The sequence below is a fragment of the Cucurbita maxima genome, unplaced genomic scaffold, assembly GCF_002738345.1.
Source record: "Cucurbita maxima cultivar Rimu unplaced genomic scaffold, Cmax_1.0 Cma_Scf00035, whole genome shotgun sequence".
NCBI lineage: Eukaryota > Viridiplantae > Streptophyta > Magnoliopsida > Cucurbitales > Cucurbitaceae > Cucurbita > Cucurbita maxima.
Window position 1 is genome coordinate 2,253,486 of NW_019272051.1, and position 7,500 is coordinate 2,260,985.

At 34.4% G+C, this 7,500-nt stretch overlaps 1 long non-coding RNA gene across 1 annotated transcript; it reads left to right on the top strand.

Moving 5' to 3' along the window:
• Positions 1-3,185: 3,185 nt before the first annotated feature.
• LOC111467995 lies at positions 3,186-4,547 on the top strand. Its single transcript, XR_002714680.1, has 3 exons — positions 3,186-3,219; positions 3,493-3,585; positions 4,400-4,547. It is a non-coding gene; the product is annotated as an uncharacterized LOC111467995 (long non-coding RNA).
• Positions 4,548-7,500: the final 2,953 nt, after the last annotated feature.

Here is a 7,500-nt window from a genome sequence, read left to right on the forward strand (position 1 = left end):
TTAGGTGGTCTTACTTTTGTCCCGAGCATGAAAAATAATAAATGGCTGACATTTGTTTTTTCATCTTAAGATTCTTATAAATAAATACTATCAAGAAAAAGACTTTTATAAAAATTTTCGTAGAATGAAGTTTGGTAAGCGAAAAGGATAAAAAGGTCGTTTATCGAATTTCTAAGTAACATTTTTAATTTTTAATTCCTTATCTTGAGGGAATTTCAAAATGCTAGTGAGAAATGACCTAGAAGAAATGAAGAATTTTATGGAAATTATGGATTTTTGGAGGAAAAATAATAATAAAATATTTGAAAAGTGGAAAATTACCAAAATACCCCTAAAGTTAAGGATAATTACGGATTTGTCATTCTGCTAAAAATCCGATCCTTCACTTTGACTTCTACACAAAATCCTTCAAATCTCGACTCTCAGCCGTTCAATCTCCCCCATACTTGAATATATTCAGAAAACTCATGGATCATCACATCCAACAGCTAGAATTCAAAACCAAAGTCGGTGAGTCGGTGAGGCTGTGATCGGAGTAGATATTTCTGACCAATTTTCTAGAAAATTCAACCGATAATTCACGATGATTCTAGAGCTCCCAATGCCGGTTTATGCTTTCCCTATAAATTCTGAAGTTGGGGCAATAGTTTGGAATAAGAGTCAAGCAAGGGAGAGCTCCCAATCGTAGGCAATAAGCGTTTAGATTTTGGGTCTCCTACTCTCGGGTTTCTTCCAAATTTGAGAGCAATTCTCAACCATTTCCTTTCAAACTTGTTCCTCTAGTTTCTAAACAATATTACCCACAAGTGCTATGAAGGAATAGGGTTCGGAAAGTGCCTAGAAACCATTCCCCCAATCCAATCCGCCATTAAAGAGCTNAATACTTAAATCATAAGATTAACCATTCAAGGCCTTTAGTCATTACGTTGTACCTGTAGGTTCTAAACTAAATCCAAACTTCTTGAAATCTGAGTGTGCATTGAAGCTAAGTTGAGGCATACACAAAGTTCGAGAGAACGATGCGATACAATTATCGAAGACAAGCTTGAAGAGAGCCATGTAGGACCTCGAGCCAAAACCTCAGAAGTTAGGATCTTGAAATCCTAGTGTACATTGAAGCTAAGTTGAGGCATACACAAAGTTCGAGAGAACGATGCGACACAATTATCGAAGACAAGCTTGAAGAGAGCCATGTAGGACCTCGAGCCAAAACCTCAGAAGTTAGGATCTTAAAATCCTAGTGTGCATTGAAGCTAAGTTGAGGCATACACAAAGTTCGAGAGAACGATGCGACACAATTATCGAATACAAGCTTGAAGAGAGCCATGTAGGACCTCGAGCCAAAACCTCAGAAGTTAAGGATCTTGAAATCTTAGTGTGCATTGAAGCTAAGTTGAGGCATGCACAAAGTTCGAGAGAACGATGCGACACAATTATCGAAGACAAGCTTGAAGAGAGCCATGTAGGACCTCGAGCCAAAACCTCAGAAGTTAGGATTTCAATATGAGTTTCGACATGCCGCTTGGGAATTAAGCAACTTGATATACAAAATATAATTTACTCCATTTTATACGAGTTGTTCATTGCTATATAAAATAATTTTCTTTTTTTTTTTGCTCAACAATGTTTTTTTTAATATAACTTAATCACTGCGAAATTAAAATATCTTATGCTTAATGGACTCACTATACAACAAGTAACTGAAGCAGCCACAAGCACTGACAATTAGGTGGTCTTACTAGTAAGTAGACATCATGTCATCACATATAACGAACGTGGAAATTAGGTGGTCTTACTTTTGTCCCGAGCATGAAAAATAATAAATGGCTGACATTTGTTTTTTCATCTTAAGATTCTTATAAATAAATACTATCAAGAAAAAGACTTTTATAAAAATTTTCGTAGAATGAAGTTTGGTAAGCGAAAAGGATAAAAAGGTCGTTTATCGAATTTCTAAGTAACATTTTTAATTTTTAATTCCTTATCTTGAGGGAATTTCAAAATGCTAGTGAGAAATGACCTAGAAGAAATGAAGAATTTTATGGAAATTATGGATTTTTGGAGGAAAAATAATAATAAAATATTTGAAAAGTGGAAAATTACCAAAATACCCCTAAAGTTAAGGATAATTACGGATTTGTCATTCTGCTAAAAATCCGATCCTTCACTTTGACTTCTACACAAAATCCTTCAAATCTCGACTCTCAGCCGTTCAATCTCCCCCATACTTGAATATATTCAGAAAACTCATGGATCATCACATCCAACAGCTAGAATTCAAAACCAAAGTCGGTGAGTCGGTGAGGCTGTGATCGGAGTAGATATTTCTGACCAATTTTCTAGAAAATTCAACCGATAATTCACGATGATTCTAGAGCTCCCAATGCCGGTTTATGCTTTCCCTATAAATTCTGAAGTTGGGGCAATAGTTTGGAATAAGAGTCAAGCAAGGGAGAGCTCCCAATCGTAGGCAATAAGCGTTTAGATTTTGGGTCTCCTACTCTCGGGTTTCTTCCAAATTTGAGAGCAATTCTCAACCATTTCCTTTCAAACTTGTTCCTCTAGTTTCTAAACAATATTACCCACAAGTGCTATGAAGGAATAGGGTTCGGAAAGTGCCTAGAAACCATTCCCCCAATCCAATCCGCCATTAAAGAGCTTCAAGGAAAACTCAAAATTCAAATCAGAGGATACACAAAATTCATCGAGCAAGAACAATCTCAATAAGTTTCTGCACCTTCAAGGAATGTTTTCATTGAAGACCACGAAGAGAAATAACCTCAGAAACGATTCCAATTGAAGAAAATTCGTTTCGTGTTCAAATTGTGGGTAAGTGTCGAATTCCTATCTATGACCTCTTTTCCTTCAAATAAAGGATTCCTTTAGCTTAAGAGGAAAAAGATGAGTAACTTTGATGAAGGAATCAAGAGCTGAAACGTCTAAGAACAAGATACCTAAGAGATTGAAAATCGGAGGTGTCATGTAACTTGCAGACCGAGAGTGATTTCTCAAATTAAGGTCCCACACTCAAAGTTGTTCCTCGAAACCAATTTCTTAAGCTTGAGGAAAGAATAAGGAAGAAGTTCCATGAAGAAATCGAGCCTTGAAAACCCTTAGAATCGGCTACCCAATAAGAAATCCTTTATTTTTACTCCAGCGAGAAATTATATTTTGGACGAACTTTGGAAGCGAATATCTAAGGCTACGATCCACGAAAAGGTATGAAATCAATCCATAGCTCTTCCTTGTAATACCCTCTTTAAGTTTCATGAAGAACTCGAGGGGAGAAACGGCGTGATCGGAGCTGGGGAGGGCGAGTTTCAGACGGCGGCGCGAAAGATCACGCATGTCTTCTTCCCATCGGGAGGAAGAAGACGATGACATGGCCGGTTCAATTGAACCGGCCATGTCAACCAAAAACTTGACCCCTCGATTTTTCTAAAATTTAACCCTATTCTAGAATGGTTCTCAGAAAAATCTTTATGGTTCCAGAAACTAGACACAATAAGAAGTCTGTGGAAGAAAATTGAAGGTAATTCAGGTATCGGAAGATCATGAACAGAGGTCCCGAACGTCGACAACGCGGTAAATAGCCACCTTGCACTTTTTCGTTAAGAAATACTTGTAGGAATCGCTTGGATTCCAATATGAACCCTAAAACAAGTATGAATTTCGGATATATGAAAGAAAAGCTCAAAGAACCATGAGTTAAGGCCCTAAATCGATCAAAATACTCGAGAATTAGGAAACGTTAAAATAACTGACTAGATGAACTCTGCTCTAATAGCCAAAAAAAAAAAAATCATAAATAATGAAATAAATAAAGAAATAAAGAAATAAAAATAATTATAAAAAAATGAAAATGGCCTTTATGGAGTTGAGATTCATGGGAGATTTAAGTGGAGATAGATTTGAACAATAAGGTATATATTAAATCTTCGTTTTCTTTTTAGTCTTTTTTTAAGAAATCATAGTCAATTATAGTTAGATTTTCATTAAATTATTATAATCGTTTAGTTTTGAGTTAGAAACTAAATGTTAGTCATTTATACGAATTCTAGTAAATCACGTTATATTAGTAATATTAGATTAAATTTATATCCGTAGCAAATGAATAGATTAAAAATAAAATGACCAAGAAAATTTGTGAACAAAAGGAAACACCAAGATAAGGAAAGATTTGGAAATAGGAATCCACTATAAATTTGGAATACATGAGAACAAAATTAGAAGGCAACAGAGTAAATACCCATAAAAAAAAAAAGGAAGATTCTGTAATTAAAACATAAATTAAATAAAAAAGCATAAACTAAATACAGAAAAAAGTAAATATAAGAGTAGACCCAAGTAATAATTTTATAGAATTCAAACTTGAAATTGATGTCATGGGCTCAAATAGGTTTACGGATTTCAAAGGACATAATCGAACTTTCATTAAGGATATATTCGTGACAACAACTTAAGTTAACCAGGTAAGCGGCCTTACTATCGGCATGGTTAAATTTGATGTTCACACGTGCCTGTGGTTCTGCACGTGTCATATATACTAATATGTGTGAATTATCTGTGAATCAATATGCTTATATTATGTTTATGTTATGCTATAATATGTGAATTGTATGATAATATTTATGGTGTGATGTGTTCAATGATATGTTTGATATATGATACGAGAAGGATGCACTAAATGTAATGTAACGATAGAAGTAAGATGTATTCACGAAACATTAAGGTTAGGTTATGCCTCGAAGTGCTATGGATATGAGAGATTGATAAAAGAATATGGTTAGGATATGGGTAGAAAGAACTCCCTAAGAATCTATGACCTTCTAGAACAACTTACGCTAAGATGGGTTCATATGATTACTAATGAAAGTTACAACTTATGCCCCAAGAAATTATGAACCTTAGAAACTTACAAGATTGAGGACCAAGAACAACACCACACAAGCTTTACAACTACCCAAGTAAGAAGAATGCTAGGTACAACTCAAGGACGAGGGACCAAGGTCCCCAAACTAAAAAGCACAAGAATGCTAGGCAATACTCAAACCATGCCCAAAGTGACCTATGACCTCGCATCAAGCGGTGCTTTCTAAGGCCCAAGAATTCCTCTTCTAGGTGGGATGACCTGCACCATGTTTCCTTTGCAGGATGTCATGTTTGGCCTCAAGTTTCCCTCACCTAGAAGAGAAGTTATGGGTACCAAAAAGATTTGCAGGATGACATATTTAAGTATGCACCGAGCTAGTGACCTTTATGGTCTACCATGAAGAGTAGTCTAGGGCCATGAAGGAACAAGAAGCGAGTAAGTTACCTCAGCCAAGAATCAAGAACCTCTTAAGACCTCCCACGGTTCAACATTCTCATGACTTAGACTATGCTAATCAACAACTGAATTTCACACCACCAATTAAAAGGTAATCTTTAACCATCACAAAAACCAGAATCAAACAGTATAAAACTTAAGCTTTCCAGTTCAAGATTTTATAAACCGGGTTATGCTACATGCTAATCGTTGCGTTTATCATCTTAAATTTTTGGCATATGAAAAGAGGTATAACAATAGTACACCTAAATTCCTACCTTTTATACCGATTATGAAAGATAATTAATACTAAGAAGGTTATGCTCATGCTTTAAATTTGTATTTAAGAAATAGGTTACTTTTAATAATAGTATAATTTACGTCCATCGACCAATGTTAACCGCATGACTAGACAAGAATAAAATAAAACAACTTCCTTTTAAATCAAGAACGGCCAGTATAGACGTTACAAAACGTGATTATTCTTTCCTTGAAATCGCAAGGAAATCAAGAAGACGTTACAAAGATGAGGCGTTTCACAGATATAAAATGGGGAACTGATATCCAAACATTCCATTGTAGTAAGGAATAAGAGAAGAAACAAACATTCCATTGTAGCAAGGAATAAGAGAAGAAAAGAATGGCGGGACAAAGCTTGAGAAATCTCAAAATTGTGGTGTTCATCTTCCTAGCCCTTACTTCTGGTACTTGATCCTTCCTCCTTCTCCATGTTGATTTAGATTGACAGATAGTATTAAAAAGAAGGTTTTTGTTTGTATGAATAAGTTTGTGTTACTATTGCAGGATGGATGGTGGTGCAGACAGAGGGGCGGACATGCTATAAGCACAGCGATGCATTTATAGGACCGTGCATTACAGCAACATGTGCTGAACTTTGCATTTCTTTTGAGAAGTGGGATGACGGATTTTGCTCGGGTGATAAATGCACTTGTACGAAGCAATGTGCTGAGTCCATGCTTTAATGGGTTTGTAATTCACCACAGTTGTTGCTATCTGAATGTAATAAGCGACTCCAATTCTACTGAATTGCACAACATGTTTACTAATCAAAGCTTCCTTCTTCAATTTTATACTTTTTATCTCAACTCACAAGTTCAAATTGATAGAATCACAAGCTTCGTTAGTTGCGTAAATTGATGCAATCAGGTTCAAAGCTTCCTGATTCCTTATTCCTTCTTGGTTCTTCCATTCAACTATGCATTGTCATATTGATTAGGCATTTCTTAATCATTTAATTTTTTATTTTTTTAAAGAAATCATTTAATAATTTTTAGAAAAGAAAAAAAAAACTGTTTACACTCATCTCATATTTGTTTCTTTCACCCGATCTCTCTACAAATTTGGAACTCAACCGTTTTAAAATTTAATTCAATATATATATTTAATTTGTAATTATTTTTTTATTGTTTATTCTTAAACCCTCCTAATTATTTTTAACCGTTATTTTAAGAAATATATATTGAAACTAAGTTGTAAAACTTAATTAAATATTTGAAAATAAATAAATAGTTTTCTTTATGAATTAAATTTTAACAAATAAACACAAGAATCTAACCCAACATAAAAATTTGATGGTTGTGTTCATGCATTTGGGGGATACCCCTATCCCATCACAGAATTATCCTTAAGGAAACTACCTCTCTTCTATCCCTAAAAGTGGGACATTCTAATGGATCTATAAATCAAGTTTCATAATTTTTCAACCAACCAATTTTATTTAATGAATTTTTAAATATTAAATAATAGGAAATTAGAAAAAATAGCTAGAGTTGTCAAGAAAAATCTGAAATTTTGTGGGAATCATTCTTTCATGTTGCTTAGCTCCCAAGAAAAAAATATACAACAAACCGACCACTCCACATGTACTTTCACAATTAATGGGTGATGGTTGTAAAAACAAGGTCATGGTGGATGTCTTGGTGAAATGTACTTGCTCTAGTATCAAAACTCTTCATTTTATTGTGAAAAGAGAATGACTTTTTTTAATGAAAAGTGAATGTTCATCAAACCCAATTCACGTGAAAAGTGAATGTTCATTTTTAATGCTTTTATTGTTGACTTTTTTTTTTTTCGAACTAAGAAAAGATTGACACCCGTTAAATTTAACTATTTTTTCTTTTGCTTATCTTACTTTCCACGGATGTTTGATGTGATGAATTGTTAACCTTCAA